This window comes from Nycticebus coucang, chromosome 6, assembly GCF_027406575.1.
Source record: "Nycticebus coucang isolate mNycCou1 chromosome 6, mNycCou1.pri, whole genome shotgun sequence".
NCBI classification, from domain to species: domain Eukaryota; kingdom Metazoa; phylum Chordata; class Mammalia; order Primates; family Lorisidae; genus Nycticebus; species Nycticebus coucang.
The window spans coordinates 88,144,535-88,166,402 of NC_069785.1; the positions used below are offsets into that span (position 1 = coordinate 88,144,535).

Consider the following 21,868-nt stretch of genomic DNA (forward strand, 5'->3'; position numbering starts at 1 on the left):
AGAAATGAATCTAACATCTTACAACCACCTAATCTTCGATAAACCAAACAAGAACATACCTTGGGGGAAAGACTCCCTATTCAATAAATGGTGTTGGGACAACTGGATGTCTACATGTAAAAGACTGAAACTGGACCCACACCTTTCCCCACTCACAAAAATTGATTCAAGATGGATAAAGGACTTAAATTTAAGGCATGAAACAATAAAAATCCTCCAAGAAAGCATAGGAAAAACACTGGAAGATATTGGCCTGGGGAAAGACTTCATGAAGAAGACTGCCATGGCAATTACAACAACAACAGAAATAAACAAATGGGACTTCATTAAACTGAAAAGCTTCTGTACAGCTAAAGAGACAATAACCAAAGCAAAGAGACAACCTACACAATGGGAAAGGATATTTGCATATTTTCAATCAGACAAAAGCTTGATAACTAGAATCTATAGAGAACTCAAATTAATCCACATGAAAAAAGCCAACAATCCCATATATCAATGGGCAAGAGACATGAATAGAACTTTCTCTAAAGATGACAGACGAATGGCTAACAAACACATGAAAAAATGTTCATCATCTCTATATATTAGAGAAATGCAAATCAAAACAACCCTGAGATATCATCTATCCCCAGTGAGAATGGCCCACATCACAAAATCTCAAAACTGCAGATGCTGGCGTGGATGTGGAGAGAAGGGAACACTTTTACACTGCTGGTGGGACTGCAAACTAGTACAACCTTTCTGGAAGGAAGTATGGAGAAACCTCAAAGCACTCAAACTAGACCTCCCATTTGATCCTGCAATCCCATTACTGGGCATCTACCCAGAAGGAAAAAAATCCTTTTATCATAAGGACACTTGTACTAGACTGTTTATTGCAGCTCGATTTACAATCGCCAAAATGTGGAAACAGCCTAAATGCCCACCAACCCAGGAATGGATTAACAAGCTGTGGTATATGTATACCATGGAATACTATTCAGCCAATTAAAAAAAATGGAGACTTTACATCCTTCGTATTAACCTGGATGGAAGTGGAAGACATTATTCTTAGTAAAGCATCACAAGAATGGAGAAGCATGAATCCTATGTACTCAATCTTGATATGAGGACAATTAATGACAATTAAGTTTATGGGGGCGAAGCAGAAAGAGGGATGGAGGGAGGGGGTGGGGCCTTAGTGTGTGTCACATTTTATGGGGGCAAGACATGATTGCAAGAGGGACTTTGCCTATCAATTGCAATCAGTGTAACTGTCTTATTGTACCCTCAATGAATCCCCAACAATAAAAAGAAAAAGAAGGTTGTCTGGAATTTTGGGAAATCCAGGGCAATTCATGTTTTAACCAGTTGAATTTTCATTTCTCTTGACTTTAGTCTCATAAGTGTATAATGATGTGCATATTCATGTGTTTTTTACTTACATTTTTATGGGGAAAGAACCTCAGATTCAAATTCGAAATTCATATATTGAAAAGTTACAGTGAGAAATGTAAGCACTTTTCCCTATGTGTTTGCTCTGTGTACACACCCTACATATCAGGAGGAGGGTACTAGGAGCTACGCTGAAGAGGTTTTAATCTTCCTCTGCACCAGAGAGTGCACGGAAGGCACCCCCAAGCTCCTGATTGCATGAGCAAAGCATAGACAGCGCTGCTGGTGAGTCCTCCATATTCAAAAGAGGGTTCAGTTCACTTAATTCAAAGTGTTTAACTCCATTCAACCCATCTCTACTGAGACTGTCACTTTGGATTTTTTTTTTTTTTTTTTTGTAGAGACAGAGTCTCACTTTACTGTCCTCAGTAGAGTGTCGTGGCATCACATGGCTCACAACAACCTCCAGCTCTTGGGCTTACGTGATTCTCTTGCCTCAGCCTGCCAAGTAGCTGGGACTACAGGTGCCCGCCACAACACCCAGCTATTTATTTTGTTGTTGCAGTTTGGCCGGGGCTGGGTTTGAACCCACCACCCTCGGTATATGGGGCCGGCGCCCTACTCACTGAGCCACAGGTGCCGCCCCAAGACTGTCACCTTGGAACTGGACAAGGGCAAAAACTTCCTAATTTGTCTCCCTGCCTGTCATGGCATATGTCCCCACCTCCACATTCACTCTCCCACTGAGCTCCTAGTGATATTGATGAAGTGCAGATGGGATCATCCTGTGTAGGTTGACACTTCAACATTTCCCTTGGTTTCCAAGACTCTGCAGGTGAAGATAAATCCTTAACATGGGCCCAGAGCCCTGGGGGATGCAGCTGCTGCTGACCTCTCACCCTCTTCTCTGCCTGGATGTCTGGGCTCCAGCCTCTCTGGGTGTCCTTTAAGCCTGAATGGTGCTTATTCTTGCTACAGATCACTTACATCTGTTGTTCCTTCCCCTGCAACGGTCTCTCCACAGTTAACTTCTTACTCTTCCAATTTGATCTGGAGCATCACTTCCCTGAGCTCTCTCTTGTTCTCAATCAGCTGGTTGTTGATTCTATCCCCCTGTGTACCTCCATGTTGCAGTGAATTCCTGTGTGACACATCTACATGTGTGTGAATGTGTGTTTATGGTGTGTCGTTTTCTGTAGAATGCAAGTTCCATGAAAGCACTTGTCAGCTCTCCTTGTTTGTTATTGCATTTCCAGTTTCTAGCATGGTGAAAGGCATAGGATCAAACCTCAATACATCTCTGAATACAGGAAAGAATAAATGAATGGATTTAAAGACCTAGTCAGCAGGTGCAGTTACCCTGCATAACCCTGTGGGTGCTGGTGATTAGTTCTCAATGACTGGTGTGTGTAGTGCAGTATTTTGTATTTGTTTACTCACATTTACCAGTGAGTTTTACCATTTTATATGCTTTGGAGACAGAGTCTCACTCTGTGCTGTGAGTAGAATGCTTTGGCATTATCTTGGCTCACAGCAACCCCAAACTCTTGGGCTTAAGCAACCCTCTTGCCTCAGCCTCCTGAGTAGCTGGGACTGCAGGCATGTGCCACCGCTCCTGGCTAATTTTTCTATTTTGGTCCAGATGATGTCTTGCACTTGCTCTTGCTTTTGCTCTGGCTGGTCTTGAAGCTCCTGAGCTCACGCAATCCACCTCCCTCGGCCTTGCAGAGCACTAGGATTATAGCCATGAACCACCATGCCCAGCCTATTTTGCCTTTAATATAAACCTGTTTTAGCTGAGTTTGTGTCAAACGGACATATCTGTACACATTTGCAAAAATGAACACAGGGTGGAAAAACACCAATCCTGTCACTGAGTGTGGTTGTACACAAGTAACAGAGAAAGAAGAGAGCACACAGTGCTGTGCTAGTTTGCTAGGGCCGTTGGAGCCAAGTGTCACCACACCCTGGGTGGCTTGAAACAGCACAAGGGTCTTGTGTCATGATTCTAGAGGCTGGAAGTCAAAAAACTCCAGATGTTGTCTGTGTCGTGCTTCCTTTGGCAGCTCTAGGGGAGAAGTCGTTGCCTGCCCCTTTCCTAGTTTCTGGTGCTTTGGGGGCAGTCGTTGATGTCCCTAGGTTTAGATGCATCACTAATCCCTGAACTCTTTGTGACATTCTCCTTGTGCTCTTCACATGCTCTTCCCTCTTTATGTTGTTCGGTATCCAAATTTCTCCTCCTTTGAAGGACTCTAGTCGTATCACACGAGGCCCATCCTACTGATGTCATTTTGACTTGATGACCTCTATGAAGACCCTCATGTTCAAACACAGTGACATTTGGAGGAATCAACAATAAGGATTTGACCTGTTTTTCCTGGGTACACAAGTCAACCTATAAACAGCTTTGTTTTAAAAGAACAGAAGGACAGAGTGGCTACAGGGACTTCCTGTGTTGGTGTGGGAGTCCATGGAACTGGGGTCTGACTGTGAGGAACTTGTGACATTACTGTGGTAGCCAGCCTCCGGGATGGTTCCCGATGACCTTTGACTCAGCCCTTCACAGCCTGTGTTGCCCTTTCCCTTACTGGAGCAGAGCTGGTCTGGGTGACCTATAGATTATGTCTATAGTATTGGGGCATCCCTTCTGAAGCTAGGTTATAAAAGACATTTGGCTGATACCTTGTCCTCTCCTTGAGCACTTGCTGTGAGATAACCAGCCACCATGTAACAGGGACACTCAAGCCCCGAAGGGGCAGAGAACTGAGGCCTCCAGCCAGTCACCATGTCAGTGAGCCTTGTCAGAAGGGGACCCTCCTGCCCCAGTCAGGCCTCCAGACAATCACAGCCTCACATGATGTCTTGATTCAACTGGATAATCTCCCGAACTCAAGATCCTGAACTCAATCGCATCTGTAAAATGCCTTTTGCATATACGGTAACGTAATTGCATGTTCCTGGATTAGAGCATGGACATCTTTGGAAAGCCTTTATTCAGCCCACCACAGTCTTTTGTGCCAGAAGCACCCAAACAGGCCACTCCTGAATTGTCAACCTGCAATAACCATGATCAATAATAAATGATATTTGACCTTTCAATGCAAGAAGTGTTTAAGTAATTTGTTCTGCAGCAGTAAGTAACTAATACAGAATAGGGATCTGTAATTCAGCATGTGGTTCTATAGCCCTTGAAAGTCATCATTCTGGATGTCTAATAACTTTTTTTCTGAAATACATATATAGAAAGTGTGCATATATTCTAAGTAAACAGTTAAGTGACTTTTTACAAACTGAAAACAACATAATCTTTTTTTTTTTTTTTTTTGAGACAGAGTCTCATTGTGTTGCCCTTGGTAGAGTGCTGTGGAGTCACAGCTCACAGCAACCTCAAACTCCCCTTGCCTCAGCCTCCTAAGTAGCTGCAACTACAGGTGCCTGCCACAACGGCCAGCTATTTCAGTTGTTGTTGTTTGGCAGGCCCAGGCTGGGTTTGAACCTGCCAGCCCTGATGGATGTGGCTGGCGCCCTAACTGCTGAGTTACAGGTGTCAAGGTAACATAAACTGTCTTAAATAATAAAGCCTGGCTAGATCCTGGATGTTCTTACACTCCTTGTAAGAGATTTTGCCTGCTCACTCTCACATCCATTCTCCGCACTTTTTCATTCTGCTGCGTAATTACAGAGAAACAACTTTGTTTCCTGTTTCTTGCCTTCTGATGGGTTCAGCCAATGATTCCGGCAATGATGGACAATTAAAGTAGAAGGAGGAGGAAAGCCAGGGTATTTCTCCTTTGCTGGGTCTTGCTTGAACAGCTATACCTTCCCCTTCTGGATCCCATTAGGAACTCCCCTCCTCCCCAAAGCTAGCTTGTGCTGGACAACACTGTTGATGTCCCTTGGATGCACCAACTTCTCAGCTTTTCCTTTTTGGCTTAGGCTGGCTGTGTCTTCCTGCTGATTACACAGACACTATATTTCTCAAATCCCTCTCCTTGGAGTGTTCCCACTGAGTGTGAGGCACAAACCCAGCAGAGCAGCAGGCGGGCGGTGGAGCGGAAGGGCTGGTGGCAGGTCCCCAGGCTTCCTCCTTGGTAAATGTACTGCCCTCTACTGACAGCTTTCTTGGCCTCACCTCTTCTCACTCTGTCTGGATAATTCATGTTCTATGCTGCCCTCATTTTTTGTTCATATCCTTTCTCTGCAGGATGATGAAAAAGCGTTGGAGCCAGAGTCCTGCATTCTAATCTCAGTGATGTGGGAGTGAATCTGCCCTTTCTGAGGCTCCTCATTTCCCCCAAGAATTAAATGATAGCAATGCCACTGTTGGTGTTTGATCTGCCAAACTCAGTTACTCCTCACAATAGCCCTGGGACAATTGCCCCCATTTACCATAGAGACAACTGAAGGTCAGGGAGGTTAAGTAACTTGCAGAAGGTCACACAGCCAGTGAGTACCAGAGTTGGAACTTGAGCTCAGGCAGCTGGGCTCCAGAGACTTGACTCTTTTCAGGGCCCTATTTCCTCTACCCACATGTTTGGTCCCAGACCAGCCCTCCCTTCCCCAGGACCCAGGGTCTGTCTCTCTCTCCTCTACCCACTAGGAGGTTCCCCAAGGGTTAAACTTTAGACCTTTCCTGATCCCCCATGAACTGAGATGGGCCAGGTTAACCCAAACATAAATGGGAGGGGACGTCTGCACTCCTTTCTCATGTGTTGGAACCCAAGACCTGGATGCTCATCTCATCTTTTTCACCCCCCAGCTCTGTGACGTTGAACAGGACATTTTGCTGCTCTGGCCCTCAGAGATGAGTGTGGGTAAATCCTCTTGTAAACTGTAGGGATTTTTTAGGCAGACACTTTCAAGGTGCATTTATGAGCTGACATGGTGACGTCCTGAGGTGAGCACCCCCTCTCTGTCCCTAGGTGTCCTTTATTTTCTCTGACCGCTGCTGGCCTCCAGCCTGGGGGCCCAAGATGGGGATGCCACAATTGCAATTTCAATCAACCACAATGTACTGTCAGCCCCTTCTCACACAGACTCAGCTTCCCTCCACACCACCCCTTCCCTCTCTCAACAGCTTGGCACACTCTCGAGCGGGCTCAGTTTTTCCTGCTGCCTCTCCATGTTTCCCTCTCTCTTTCTCTTTAAAATTAGAAGAGTCCAAATTATTTGAGAAGCACAGACTTGCAATTTTGTGAGGGGACCAGCTGATCTGCAGGGCAGAGCTGAGTGTGTCTCTATGATGGGAGCTGCCCTGGTCCTCTCTGTCTTCCTTTGCAGTGGGGCACTCATTGCCCTAGAAAGATCCCTGGACAGGGAACCCGGAAGACCAGGGCTCTACTCCTTACTTGCCCTGAATAGCCTCACCAGCCTTAGTTTCCTCATCTACCAAATAAAGCAGAATGACCCCAGCCTCGGGGAGGGGCCGTGAGCCATTCATGGTCACACAGCTAGTGAGTTCTCTGGGGAGCTGGGAATTGAACTTACATCTGATCCTGAATCCTCACATTCTGTGTTCCTAATCCCCATCCTCTCCTCGGTTGATACATGTGTGTTCCTTTAAGCAACAGTCCAAAAATAAACTTCACATAGTTAGAACCTCTTACAAAAAAATCCATCCAATAGCCACACTTCACCCCGTCCGTAAATACTCTCAACTCTCTGAGTGAGTGTTCATGTTGTTTGCAAAATTCAGACACGATGTTCCTCTGCTCTGTTGTGTTTGCTTCCCATTATTTCACAGAAGCGTTCCATGCTGCCTGCCACAATTCTATTTCCAATGTTAATGTCTGCCTAATAGCTTCAAAGTGACACACTGTGATTCCCTAACTATTCCCAATTGCTTTGTGATGAAGGAGCTTTCAGCATCTCCTGTCATCAACAGCACCACTCCAGGCCTCCTCAGATACAGAGCTGTGCTCTGCCTTTTGATTTCACCCTTCTAGGATTAATTCCACAGAAAGTGGAATTCTGGGTTTAACCGGACTCAGCACTATTGACATTTGAGCCAGATAATTCTTTGCTGTAGGGTCTGTCCTGTGTTGTACGATGTTGAGCAACAGCTTTGGTCTCTATCCACTAGATGCCAATAGTGTCCCTCAATTTGTGACAGGCAAAAATGTCTTCAGACAGCACCAAATGTCCCCCGGGGTGGGGGCCGCTGGTTCTGAAGTTACCCTCAGTTGATAGTCATTACATGGAAGGGTAGGGGTGTGTGTGAATGGATGGAACAGATTTCACTGACTCTAGACAAAGTTTAGGGCAGTCCCAGGGAGTACTGAGCACAGGGAAGGAGCACTGAGAGGGAGTCAGATGTTGAGCTCGAGGTCCAGCCCCGCCACAAAATCTTCGCTTCTCAGTGCCTCAGTTCCTCATCTGTAAAATGGGCATGAGAATAGTCAACTCATCTACCAGGCTTGTGAGGCGCAAGTAAAGGCATGAGTCTAAAACACTCAACACAGCACTGGCCACAAAAGGCAGCCTGTCATCTTTGCCTGTTCTGGTGGGAGCCCTGCCAAGGCTTTCCATCTTTGCCTTTGCTGATCTTGGGGAGATCAAAGTGCAGCACCCAGGGCACAGGGCTAAATGGAAACTATTCTTGGTTCTGCACGCACCTCTCCTCCCCCCCCATTCCATCCATCCTGTGGGTTATTCCTCTAAAACTTGCTTCTGTGACCCTCGTGTCTGTTTAGTCATCCATCCGAGATGGGCTGAGCACAGAGAGTGCCGGGCAGCGTGGCAGTGCAGATCCAGAGCATTGTTGGGCACACTAGGTGCAGCGTCTACTGCATGGATGAGCAAGCTATGTGTCCCTGAGCCATGCCCTGGCACATCCATTTCCTCCTCTATAAAATGCAGAGCACCTGGCTGAAGGTTTGATCAAGCGCTTCGCAGAGAGCCTCTCATGGAGCACCCACAATGTCACAGGTGCTCACTGGGCACCTGGCATGGCTGAGGGTGTGTCTGCTCCCCAGAGAATGTGTAGATAGGTGGGTAGGGATCTTATCTAAGGCCAGAGTGTGCGTGACATCGTCTCTCTCTGGGAGAAGTACGTGGAGGAGCTTGTAACAGTGAGGCAGACCCTCCAGACAGACTTGTAGACGTTCATCTAGTGCAGCAGTGCTCAACCTGTGGGTTGCGAATCACAGGAACTGTAGTAAAAGATCGCAGCATTAGGAAGGTTGAGAACCACAGATCTAGCGCAGGCGTCCTCAAACTGCGGCCCGTGGGCCACATGAAGCCGTGTGAATTTTATTTGTTCCCATTTTGTTTTTACTTCAAAATAAGATATGTACAGTGTGCATAGGAATTTGTTCATAGTTTTGTTTTGTTTTTTAAACTATAGTCCGGCCCTCCAACAGTCTGAGGGACAGTGAATTGGCCCCCTGTTTAAAAAGTTTGAGGATGACTGATCTAGTGGGTTGCTGACCTGCAGGCAGACTTGGAAGAGGTGGCCAGTGATAGTAATATGGAGAGGTAAGCTGTAAGGGTCCTGGTGGGGCTGGGCAGAGCAGGTGGGCTACACCTGGGAAGCTCTACAGTCTCTACCTAGACGAGGAGACCACGTGAGCTGGGGAACCCATGGCCACTGTATAGACAGAGGGATACCTGGCTTGCTTGGGGTGAGGACAGACCATTGAAACCACCTGGCCCTGCTTGCCAAGACTTTGGTAAAGCAATGTGTCTGGAAGAAGGACTACAGTATGTGATGTTGGGCAATTTGATGTCTAATCTTGGCCTTATTTGTAAAGTGGACATAATAATATTAGGATGAACCACATAAACTTGACAAGATTTGTGCTACGGACATGAGGTTTTCTGTTTTCAACCCACCGTCCACCTCAGAGGGCTATTAGGGAATACATAGATGTAGATCACTTAGAACAGTGCTGGGTACATATGTGTGTGTAAGTGGAAGCTGTGTTTGCACAGAATAGTGAACATTATTATACAAAGACGAGGGTTGTTCAAGGATGCAAGGTCGTACTACAGTTCAGCAAAACCACCCAAATTTAATGTCAGGGCTTCTCACCTTTCCCAGAAGACAGACTGTTCCTCACCATCTCCACTCAAGTCCTAACCTGCCACAGCCCACAGGTGGGCTGCTCAGCTGCAAGGAGTTGGAGGTGTCCTAACTGTGTACGTAGGCCCCCGCTGGTCAGTCTCTACAGGTGGCTAAGCATCCTATTCCCAGGAGCTGCCTTTGTAGCCTTGGCTTGTTGCTTCTCTGGGAAGCTGTGGCATCTCTGCCCTCATCCCAGTCTCCGTGTCTAAGCCTGGACTTTACACAGTGCTTTGTAGTAAGGAACCTGCAGGTGCAGTTTCTACCCAATGCTTACCAGCTGACCCTACACACACCTGACTGGGCCAAATTGGAAACCACTTTTTCCTGGTCTTCCTCTCTGTGAAAGCTGGTTTGTGTTACAGCCACAACTGTCAAATGACAGCTCTTAGTGTGCAGCTTTCTCGGTTTTCCCACAAGGGCCCTGACCTCAAAAAACATCAGGGTTACACAGCAAATTCACATCAACATTGAGGTAGAATCCAGTTCTGCTGAGTTTCCTACCCAGACCTTTGTTGTGTACAGCCCTGGGGACAGGTGGGGGCAGGGGGCAGGTGCTGGCCTTGGAGAGGTGTGGGTATGAGACAGGCAAGGGAGGGAGAGAGGGTAACAAGCAGAGATCCAGAGCCCAGGTTTGTTGAACTCCTGAGAAGTAGAATAGGAGAAAAGCCCCACAATGGTCCTGCCTTTCTAGAACCTGCATCTTGATGGGTTTATGTGTGTGTGTGTCCATGAATAAACTGGACAGCCGTGGTTTAGCTGGTAGAGAGAACCAGATGTCTATATTGACTATATTAGAGTTGAGCTTGCCTAGTCAAGGAAAAAAAAAAATGGAAGGAAACACAGCAACATTCTAACATTGGGGGAAGGTAGAGCCTTGATATTCTTCCTATAGAATCTATGGTTGAGGGTTAATAGTCCTCTACCAAAAGTTTCATAAGACGCTATACTGGCAACATTTAAAAAAAGAAAGAAAGGTTACCAGTTATATTAAATGTGTCTGCTAAAGTCTCTGCATGTAATAGAGAAAAATTACTTTCCACAAATAGAGCACTTGACTTAGAGTCAAGAAAACACACCCCTTACGTATATCTGCTATACTCCTTATGTTATTTAACTTCACCAAAATTCAGTTTTCATGTTTAAAAGCAATAGGCCCCGTGTTGTGATACCCAATAACTGGTTAAGTAAAAAAAACCTTGAATTCATATTTAATGATGGAATGAAACAGGCATTTATTCAGTCACTTCAGTTTTCATATATATGTTTCATATTATATGTGAATGAATATATGTCTATATATGTAAGAACAAGTGATTTATCATACTGCTTTGTATACAAAGACATGTGAGGAAAGAGCAGTTCCAATTTCTACCCTGGGGGGTATTAATACAAATAGTGCCTCTCAATGTCTTATCTTCTGCACAGTCAATTTAAAAAAAATTTCCCTACGTGGGTGTCTTCCCAAGGATCCTGTCCCAAGGGTCTGTCCCTTAGCGGGTCATACCACCAGAAATATTAGAAGCATTCTCACATATGTTAAACATTGGTTTATGGATTTATATTAAAATAATTCCTACTTCCAAAATTATCTAAACCCTGTAAGACAGACTAGAGATATTTGAACATGTCATTAGCAATAATGTCTATGTTCACATATTTGAAAACTTTATTTTTAAATCATACCCTGCAGAACAAATTGAGAAGCCCGTTCTTAAAACTGGAGTTTAATTTCAGCTGTGTATACACAAGAATTAAAATATTTTCTTTAAAATATATTTTAGAGTACTATGTTTATGACCATAATAAGTAGTAAATTCTTTTAAAGATAAAAACTATAATTTTGTATTAGACAATGAATTTGGCCTTTAGAGTAACAATGGTATAAGCCCCAGAGAACAAATACGGCCACTGGCATAAGATCACAATTTTCTTTTATTTTAGAAATTACTACAAACTATCTAGAGATGGATTTGAGATTTCATTTCATTTTGAAAATTCAATGAACTAATTTTAGATGATATTCTAGAAGTCAGAATCAAATAGTTAGAAAATAATATGTAGTGCAAAAAGCGAATTAATGGTTTTTACTGATTTTTATCAGTTAACTATTTTGCCAGTATAGCTGTTCCTCAACTTACAATAGGATCATATCCCAATAAACCCATCTTAAATTTAAAATATCATAAATTAGAACATGCATTTAATACACCTAAACTACTAAACACAGTAGCTCAGCCCAGCCTCCCTTGAACATGCTCTGAACACTTACAAGAGTCTAGAGTTGGGAAAAGTCATCTCACACAAAGTTTATTTTATAATAAAGTGTTAAAAATATTTCATATTCAATTAAATACCATATTGAAAGTGATAATTAGAATGGTTGTATGGGTACTCAAAGTACAGTTTCTACTGAATGCTTATTGTTTTTATGCCATCAAAAGTTGGAAAGTTGTTAGGTCAAACCATCGTAAGTTGGGGATCATCTACATATAGATATAGCTTTAAAATTCATAATTTTCTATCACTTACATGGTTTTATGGGAGAAAATATGTTCTCGTATCTCTTATGTTCAATCATACGCTGCTATCAAAGTGTCATCCACATTCCTCACCCAGATTTTATACATATCTTTTTGCACATATGTTAAAACTTTAAAATGGCAATGGGGTTTGGGAAATACTATCAAAATAGTGATCCCTTGGAATTTGAGGAAAGAGCAGAAGTAGAAGTTCTCTCTGACTTTCTCCCATTCTACTCCATGAGGCAAACCATGAAAGAATTCTCTACCCTTTCCCTAAAGTGGGCCTGAAGACTTCATTTGAGAGAAGCCTTTTGGTACCCTAAGGAAAGGAACCTCTTTGTCCCTAAAGACAAAGGGACACAGAAACGAATCTGAACAAACACCGCTTGCTAAATTCCATTTACTACCATTAGGCCACATCTTCCTTGTCCAATTCCACTTCTGCTTTACTGTCCAGTCTTCATCAAACCAAGCATAATCCACTTATTCCTATCAGACTCTAGCACGTAAGAACTTACTCTCAGAGCTAATGAGCCCTTTAATGTTGACAGTATTTCACAGAAGGAGCATAAGAAATATAAGCAGGGTGTGCAGTAGATAAAACAATGGGAGGCCTAAGGTGGGAGGGAGATGAAAGAGCTGTGGAAAGCATTTGACTATGCACAGTATAGTTGGAGCAGAATCAAAAGGTATTGCGTGCTTCAAAGTAACAATTGGCGTTGACTTTCAGAGTGTCCTGACCATCATCTAGGAGAAATAACTGTTAATTAATTGTTAAATGTTTTAGGTTATTTCCTTGATTACCTAAAGTCTTCTGTAAGTAAAATGTTTACTCTAAGAAACGTTGCTATAAAAATTTAAGAATAAAATATCACCAAAAGATGGAGGTCAAGATGTAGTCCAAAAACATACAGTGCACATTAAAATGTATTTCTGGCAGAGCACTGCAGCTCATGCTTGTAACCCCAGCCCCTTGCAGGCCAACTTAGAAGAATCATTTGAAGCCAGAATTTTGAGACCAGCATGTTTCTGGAGGGCACCATAGCTTCTCTACACACACACACACACACACACACACACAATCAGCCAACATGCAGAATGTCACAGATCTGTAGTCCCCGCTACTCAGGAGGCTGACCTGGGAAGATGGTCTGAGCCCAGGAGTTCAAGATTGCTGTGAGCTATGATGGTGCCCCTGTGCTTCCGCCTGGCAGCCTGGACAGACACCAAGAACTTTCTCTAAACATAAAAATTTCTTATTTATTTGCCAAGAAAAAGAAGGCAAAGAACACACTTACTGCTGCCTTCAGGAGATCTCAGTAAAAATTATACAATTTATTCAGCAAGTTTGCACTTGAACAACAGGGCAGAACTTATATTGTATTCAATTAATTGGGGGTTTCCAATCAGACAGTCTCACTCTGAGAAAATGCAAAAGTGAGATACTTTCCAACAGATGTGATTTTTCAGGGAAGTTTTAGGTTTAGGGAAAAAATTGGAAAAATAGTTATTTCATCGATATAGATGAAAATATGACATTTTGCATGAACATTTATCACTATGGTGAGTATCTTTAGAAAGAGATAAAGAGAAAATGAGCACAATTTCCAAGATATTGAGGTTTCAGTTGAATGAAGGTCATAGTTTACTTTTTATTTGTACAGTACTTGGTTCTTATCACTAATTTATTTAAAACTTCCATCTTAAATTTCATTATTTTTCGTTCGACTCTTCTTCTGAGCAGTTAGATGCTTTTGGAGTGCAAGTATATGTCTTATTTCATGATGTTTCTCCAGTGACATTGCACATTGCTTGTTATATAGTAAGCACTCATATTTTGCTTATTTACATTGACACAGCAAAAATCAATATTTTCATTTGCTTAGGCTTTAAATTGGTTCCCACAGAAACCATTATATTCACCCAGCTACATAGGTATTAGTGTGTTTCATATAAAATGGAATAACCTCAAGGAGCTAGTTTTCCTTTCATTTAACTAGCTTTATTACTTTTAGTGCACAGTGTTAGTGCTTTAGGATACAAAGGAGCCTATTTTGTTATTTGATAGCAGGCTTTGGACTGCCAAGTACGTTAACAAACTAAAGGAATGTCATAAATATATGTTAAAGTATATGTAATAAAACTGTCCTACACATGTAACGTGGCATGAAGTAACTTTTATTTTAAATCTACTAAGTGTAGCCATTGTGATTTTGATAGCAAGCCTAACAGTTTATATTATTGGAGCTCTTACTGACAATTTCCTTTAATCAATTCTGATAAAAATTACAAATAAAAAAAAACAGCATAAAATTGTCTGTTACTTACAGGTCTAACAGTCTAATATAAATATGTAATCTTTCTTTCAGTAGTGGGAAGAAGGAGTCTTCTGCTAAATCTTACGCCATACTTCCATTTATCTTCCAAGAGTTAGATTTTTACTTTGTCATAGGGCTGACCTGCAGTGGTAAAATCACAGTTCACAATAACCTTCAATTCCTGAGCCCAAGCAATCTTCCTGCCTCAGTTCCCCCAGTAGAAGTACAGGTCCATGACACCATGCCCAGATGATTGTTCCATTTTTAAAGGGACTTTTCAACACCATTGTTTGTTCTTTTAGCCCTTCTTGAAATTACTACCACTTTGAGTTATCAGATAAGCTAAACTGATGGGGAGTTTTTCATTTGCACATCAGCAAAATCTGCTTTCAACTAATTTAAAATAGGATGACTTTACTTTGAATAATGGCATATAGATCACAAAGATATAAGCAAAGTGGCCATGGGAAGCAAATGGTACTAAATAGGACATATCTCCAGATTGCAAACCATTCCTCCTCTCCTGCATGTGGCCTCCTGTGTCCTCTCCTCCCCTGGATTTCCTTCCTTTGGCTTCCTCTCCTTCCCTCTCCTGGCCCCTGTCCATTTTCTTCAGACATTGATTTTGTTCTGATAGGGCAAACTAATACTTTATGCTGAGGATTAGCATCATCAGACACCATCTCCATGTAGAGCACTGATCTCCATTTTCCAAATATGGGAAATACACTTGTATTGAAAAGCATTGTTACTGGGTGGTAAATCAGGCCTGGGTTAGCAAACTTTTTCTATAAGAGCTAGGGAGTAAATATTTTGGGCTTTGCAGGCCATGTTGTCACTGCAGTGATTACTGACCTCTGATATGATAGTGCAAAAGCAGTCACAGACAATATATAAATAAATGAATGTGGGTGTTCTCCAATAAAATTTACTTACAAACACAGAAAAGGCTTCGGTTTAACCCACAGACCATATCATTTGCTGGTTTGGGGTTAGGCTAAACCACCTCCATTATCACTCCTGGTGGTCTTCATTCACTGAGGACTCATATTTGAAGCAGCCTGTCCAGTTATTCATTGCTATTTATGTTTAGGGTTTGGTTTTGATTTCTCAGATACTTCTAACCCTCCAAATTGGTCTAAGGCATTCACCAGTATAAGAGGTCACTTGATCTTATAACAGCCTGTTCTCAGTCAACAAAGAGTGAAAGTGCTGTGCATTCTTTTTTACTGCTTCAATGCATGATAATGGCAAATCTCTGGGACTGCTTACTTCCTCTGGTAGCTGGCTTAGAATTTCCAATGCTCCTGAACTTTCTTAGAAGGCAGTGGAGAATATTTGCTCTGAATTAAAAGCTCAATCTAGCATCAAAACTAGTTTCTTTTGCTTCAAACACTAGTACCGGCTGGGTGATGCTTCTTATAATCAAACTTTTCTGTCTGCTTCAGAAATACCTGACATAGGAGACCTACTCCATCTGTAATTCCTGATGCTTTTCTGAAGAGCCCTTTACCTACTGTTTCTAATCTTCAGTTTAGATTATTGGTTTGTTAATTTTATTCACCATTCTCATCTATTATCTTCTATTTCTGAGTGATTCCCAGGAATATATGTTGCTGGAATACGAGTCCCAATGGAGAGAAAGAGCACCCAAACACTGTATTTAAGAAAAAAAGGCTTTTATTCAGCTGGCAGAGCTAACGGCATAGAAGAATTTAAAATGGCCTCACTCCTAGACTCGATCTTTTCCTTTTTATCTCTAAGTCAAAATGTTCCAACCCATGGGTACCTTTCTTACTGGCCAGATTGAATCAAGTGGGAGAAATTATTCCAGCCCCTTCAGAACTACAGTCCAGGATTTCACAGAAGTGGAAATTTTCAGGTTCCAGGAAGTTAAGTCTATATATTCCTAATAGCTGAGTCACCATGGAGAGGACCCCGCAGGTGTATCCTGTGGTCTCCTTGAGAAGACCTCTGTTCTCCTAGATGTCACCCTTCCTGTGTATCCTCTGTCTCTTATACTATCCAGGAAACTTTATTCATGCATTTATTTTTGGTTCCTCTTTCTGTTCACTTTGTACCCAGGACACTTATAATAATAATATATAAAATTTTATACTATAAAAATATCCAGTAGCCAGATGAAAGCAGAACCGACTTAAATACATAAGTCCAAATCTTGAATGATTCAAATGAGATAATGCAGATAGGTGTATATAGGGGGAATTACAATGCCTACTTCCACCCCCCTACCCTCTTCTAATATTTCCAAATCCCTGCAGTTTAGCAATCCTACACAGAAATTACCTATTCATTGCAAAGTGAGACTGGCAGTATCCTTTGGGCCGATTGGCCCCTGACGCACTCAAGCCAAAATATAAGCTTAGCAGTCATGATTAGCTTTTAAAATGTCCTGGCTAATAGGAAAAATAGTTAGGATCTGCAAAATTCTCCCTGGGAACTGAACCAGAAATATGCCTAGAGGATCACTCAGTTAGCGGTGGGGTCAGAGCAGATGGTCACTCAAAGAAAACAGAATTGTTAAATTATATTAATGCAGCACTGCTGTACGGTGGCCCTGCATGCACTCTGTCCCAGTAGGATGAAGGCCCATTCATCCTACTCCTGCTGGGGTGCATGAGGCTTCCTCCACACTCAACAGTTACCTGGTCAGCTGCCCTGGGGCTGTCCTGCCTGCTGGACTCAGGGAGATGGGGAGAGATGAGGAGGGGTCCAGTGTGCCCCAGTCCTGAGCCAGAGGTGCCCTGAGCTGAATGAGAGACAGAAGGTGAAACAGGGCAGACACGGGGAGCTGCACATCCCCCCATCCCTCCTGTACCCCTGAATATGGCAGCTAGGGTGATGCTTCCCTGTTCTGTCTGTCCCGCCCTTTCTGGCAGAGGGACACACTCCACATTGGGTCCCCCAATGTGTTGCACCCCACTGTCACCGCCTTTGCCTGGATGTACTATGGCTATTGTTTGAACATCTGATTACTCTATGACCTCGTGGCATCCCTGATGGCCCCGAGTTGGAGGAAGCAGAAGGAAAGGAAAGCTGGGTTTTCAGGGCCTCGATTGGGAAACAGGGTCAGTGGGGAGAGGCTGTGTCTGTCCAAGGGTGCTTGGGGGTAGGGAGTGCCACTTAGCTTCTTGACACTGGGACAGAGAGGCCCTTGAGGAAAAAGAATGGCTGGTCTGAGCTCCTGGCCAGTGGGCCTCTTGGCTGGGGCACAGTGAAGACTGCCCCAGTGTTTTCAGTACTGCAGGGGGTGGAGCAGGTGGTCAGCCAGGCTGTGCCAAGAGCGGCTGCCCTCACTTGCCTTTGTCTAGGGTCCACTGCATCACAGAGAACACCTTTATCAGGATGCTGTGGTTCCACAGAGGATGATGAGCACCTTGAGCAGCAGCACAATGGAACAGTTCATATGCCAGGAAAGGCTGCCTGGCTGGTTGGGGTCATCAATGGGGATCCACCAGCTTGACCTGCTGCAGCACAGGGCAGCCCTCACTCCTCCCAGCTCCAGGTCTACTTCCCTGCAGTGTCCCAGTGACCAGCAGGGCATGTGACACTGACTCAGGGTCCAGTAAGGGTGTGCGAAAGGTGCAAGTGACCCAGGGAATGAGTGACATGGACTGAAGATTCCCATCTCTGAGATGGGATCTCAGAAGCCTGGAATGTTGCTAACCTCTTGATAGAACTCTATAACAGACACACTGGAGTAATCCCTGCCCCAAATGGACCAAAGCTACACTGCCTCTTCTTGGTAAGGAATCTAGCTGACTCACACAGTGGTTTGAAGTTCTGGGGACCTGGGCCACCAGCCATAGAGGGACCACAGGAGGATGGCCAGGTGGTGGCCTCCCAGGCCCTTGTTTTCATGTGTCCATGCTCAAGTAATCCTAGAAGGGAAGACAGGGCCCTTCTGCCATTGAGCTCTTAAGTCCTAGGAGGAGCATAAAACCCTCAGCCTTGAGCTCATGCAGCCTCCACATGGGATCACGCTGTGACACAGAAGGCCTGCCAGGAGGGCTGAGGGACTATGTTGAGTCTGGCTGCCACCTTCCACCCTTAGGCAATGTCCAACAAGAACAAAACCAGGGGGCTGAGGCCATCCACGTGCATGGTGGCAAACACCAAAGTTGCATCTTCCTACCACGCAGACATGCTTCTTGTAGCAGCGTATGCAAAGCAGCCCCTGCCCCTCTGCTCCCAGGGCCACATAAGTTCCAGGTGTGACAGCACTAGCCAGGAAGCGGCTATCCTGAGGGATATCAGGCCCATCTTTGTGTGTGGGGGGAAAGGCCAGGTCCTGCTGAGGCACTACATATGTCGCTCTCAGGGTGTCACCTAGCCTCACATTGCTACACAAAGGAGAGTGGACCTCGGAGACATGGAGGGTCACACTCCCCACCCCGTCAAGAGTCACGCAGCCTGAAGAGAAAGTTCAGGGATGGTCCCGCACCACACCCATGACTGCCAGGACAGGAAGGGTGATCTCAAAGAGCCTCTGAGGAAGGCCTCCAGCCAGCTCCCACCCCCTCTTCCACACAGGATCGGATCTGGCTGATGGAATATTGTGGCTACATATGTCCATCTATGTGCTGGAAGAGCTGGTGCAAATGTGCGCAGGGGCTGCCTGTTTCTGCAGGAGCCAGGCAGGGTTACCCGGAATGGCCAATGTTCAGGGTTGTACAGGAGATCAGGAACTGATGTGGGCTTCCACATCTGCATAGCCCTGGCTCTCTGCAATGCGCAATTCCATCTGAGGCCTGCAGGTGAAAGCCAGCAGGAGTCAACGCAGCTCCTGTGCTCAGGCTGAGGTCGCCACTGCTCCTGATGCACATGCCACAGCGCTGCCTTCCACAGTGGGTGCCGCCTGGAAAAAGTCAGACCCTGGTTAGAAAGGAGGGAAGAGAGAGAACGAAGGAAGAAGGAAGGAGGAGGCCTGAAGGGGGCGGGGCCGGGGCCGGGGCCGGGGCGGGGCCGGGGCCGGGGCGGGGCCGCTGCTGACTGGCATTCGCCACCGAGCCGGTGCTCAGCTCTGGCGGCCATGCCTGTCAGTGAGGAGGCGGAGGCACAGTGGGTACTGGACCTCGATCGCCGCCTGAGCAGCGCAGCTGCGCTTTGGCCTGCGCCCTCCTCCCTCCCGCCACACCGGCCATAATCGCGCAGACTCCTCCCTGGTTGGATGTGCCAGAAGGTCCTTAAGAACAGATGTCATCTCAGCAGGAGGCTCCAGGGGAGCAGCGCAGGAGGCACTGCGTGGAGAAGATGAAGACCTGGAGCCGCGCTCTGGTCCTCCATCCCACCGCCTCCACTCCCGCCCGGCCCTCCAGGGGTCTCCCAGGTCGCGCCCAGCGGCCGCCCGTTATTTAAAGGTCCCGCCCGCAGCCCGGTGCTCGGTACATTCCCCGCACTCTCCTGTGCGGACTACTGGCCGCGCCACGGTTTCCACAACCCCTCCCTGTGTTTCCCCGAGTGACTGCGATCCTTTCCGTGGAGAGTTCAGCGAGTTGGGGAGAGTTTTATTTTTTCAGGAAAAGACCCTACAGGCTCCATGAGTCCCCAGGTATGCAATCGGGTTCCTCCCTTGGGGAGAAGCCCAGGCCTCGGGTGGGAGGTGGGGGTGAGAGAGCCCTTCCCTTGTCCAGCCGTGTGCTCAGCCCTTAGTCCCCGGGGTGACCTGTGCGCCACTGCGCCTTCACGGGAGCCAGCCTAGAGATGCCACTGCCAGGGATCCCCCAGGTGACCTGTCCACCTCTGACCCTTTGACGGGGCCAGCTCAGAGATACCAGGGCCTGCAGCAATCCCTCAGGTGACCTGTTTGTCACTGACCCCTGGCAGGGCCAACTTGGAAATGCTGGCACTGGCAGGGGGCCCAGAAGTGACCTGTGGGCTACTGCCCCTCAAGGGAGTCATCTTGGAGATACAGGACCGGTGGCGCGTACCGCAGGGCGGCAGCTGGAGCTGATGAAGGTGGGCAGCTTGCTGAGGGCTCCTGGCTCAGCCCCTCGCCTGCATAGGCAGCTGCTCTGGGGGAATTTGGGGGTGGGGGGTTCCCGCACCCACCGCAGAGGTCTGGGCTTGACTTTGCCTCTGGGAGGTGGAGGTCAGAGTGGGAAGGGTGGTGTGGGACGCTGACCCTGGTCACTGGGGACATGGTGGTTTGGCCTGGCCTAGACCCATGCTGGGCCACCCACAGGTCAGCGGGCTATGAGGAGGGTGGAGAGGACTGAGGCAGGGGTCCCTAGCCCTGCTTCTCCTTGGCCCTGGTGACTCCCATGGCTGGAGAAGGGTATTGGCCAGTGCCGGTTTTGGGGCTGTGTGTGTTTCCTGCGAGAGCTTGGTGGTGGTGGTGGAAACAGGCAATGATTAATAGGGTCTCTCTAGACAAACACAGCCATTAAGTTGTGGGAAGGCTCCAATGGGGGCCAGAACTCCTTGGAAGGGTGCCTAGCAGGTGTACCTGGGACCAGAGCCTTTCAGCTCAGAGAGGAGTTGGTGTTGATGTTTCTGGCCATGTCCTCGGTTCCTCATCCCCCAACACAAGTCACTCTGATATTTGGCTCTGTTTTCGCTATGGCAGTGGTGCCCTTCCAGCCCCTCTGGGAACAAGTGGCTGATGGAGGGATCATCTAGCCTTCCTTAAGACCCATGCCAAGGTCATGGGGACTTAGGTGTTGCACAGCCTTCCTACTTGTCCTGATTTTACTGCTTTTCTAAATCTTCTCTCCAGGGTCTTAGGGTGGGCCAGAGGGCCATTGAAGAGGGGTGAGAGCCTTGTACCAGGGTTAGAAGTGTCTGAGCTTCCCAGGACCTTGGCTGTGTGGCAGAGCCATCTAGGGGTGTTCATGAACCTGATGTGTATGGGCTGTCGTGCCAGCTCATACTTTGATGTACTGAGGCCGCAGTTTGTCCTCATTGCTTTTCCCTTTCAGAGATGGAGGGACTGTGTGTGTCTGTGTGTGTGTGTGTGTGTGAAATCAAGTCTTCCCAACTGCCTCCTTTTGTGGTCAACTCAGTCCATTCCTCGGGGTTGAGACTCCCATGTGGGGAGCTGCCACTGTATTTCACTGCGGTCACACCAGCCTAACATGTCAGATTCCTGAGGGTGATGTTCCTAAAAGGTGTGGGTGATGGAAACAGTGATACGGGCTTACAGGCTGTAAGATATAAACTGGGTTATTGAATCACTGAACTGGAGAGGGATTAGAGTCTTCTGGCAATGTAATGGCACCTGTGGGCTTTTTCTGTAGTGAGGCACCAAATACACATTATGCCAAAAAAAAAAAAAAAAAAAAACAAGTAAATTGACCTGAACCTGATTCATAGATAACAACTCCTGAATGAGTTGTTTGATATTCTCCATTTAAATCTGGAGAAGAGGCAAATGCTGCCTCTTCTTTATTAATGTTTTCTCTAATTATTTCAGTCATCCTGAGGAGATTTGGGCATATATGGGAGCCAAAATATTAATGACAGGAACAGCACCACTGAGGCCAGAGTAGGGGTGACAACAATATTTTGGGAGATATCCTGAGGGCTCGGAGATTTTTTGAGATAAGAATTGTGCTAAAGAAGTC

The 21,868-nt window shown here is 45.7% G+C and overlaps 1 pseudogene; it reads right to left on the reverse strand.

The window, feature by feature from the left end:
* LOC128588770 (N-lysine methyltransferase KMT5A-like) overlaps nt 1–19,447 on the reverse strand; it is a 37,835-nt pseudogene extending 18,388 nt beyond the window's left edge.
* Between the last annotated feature and the right edge of the window lie 2,421 nt (nt 19,448–21,868).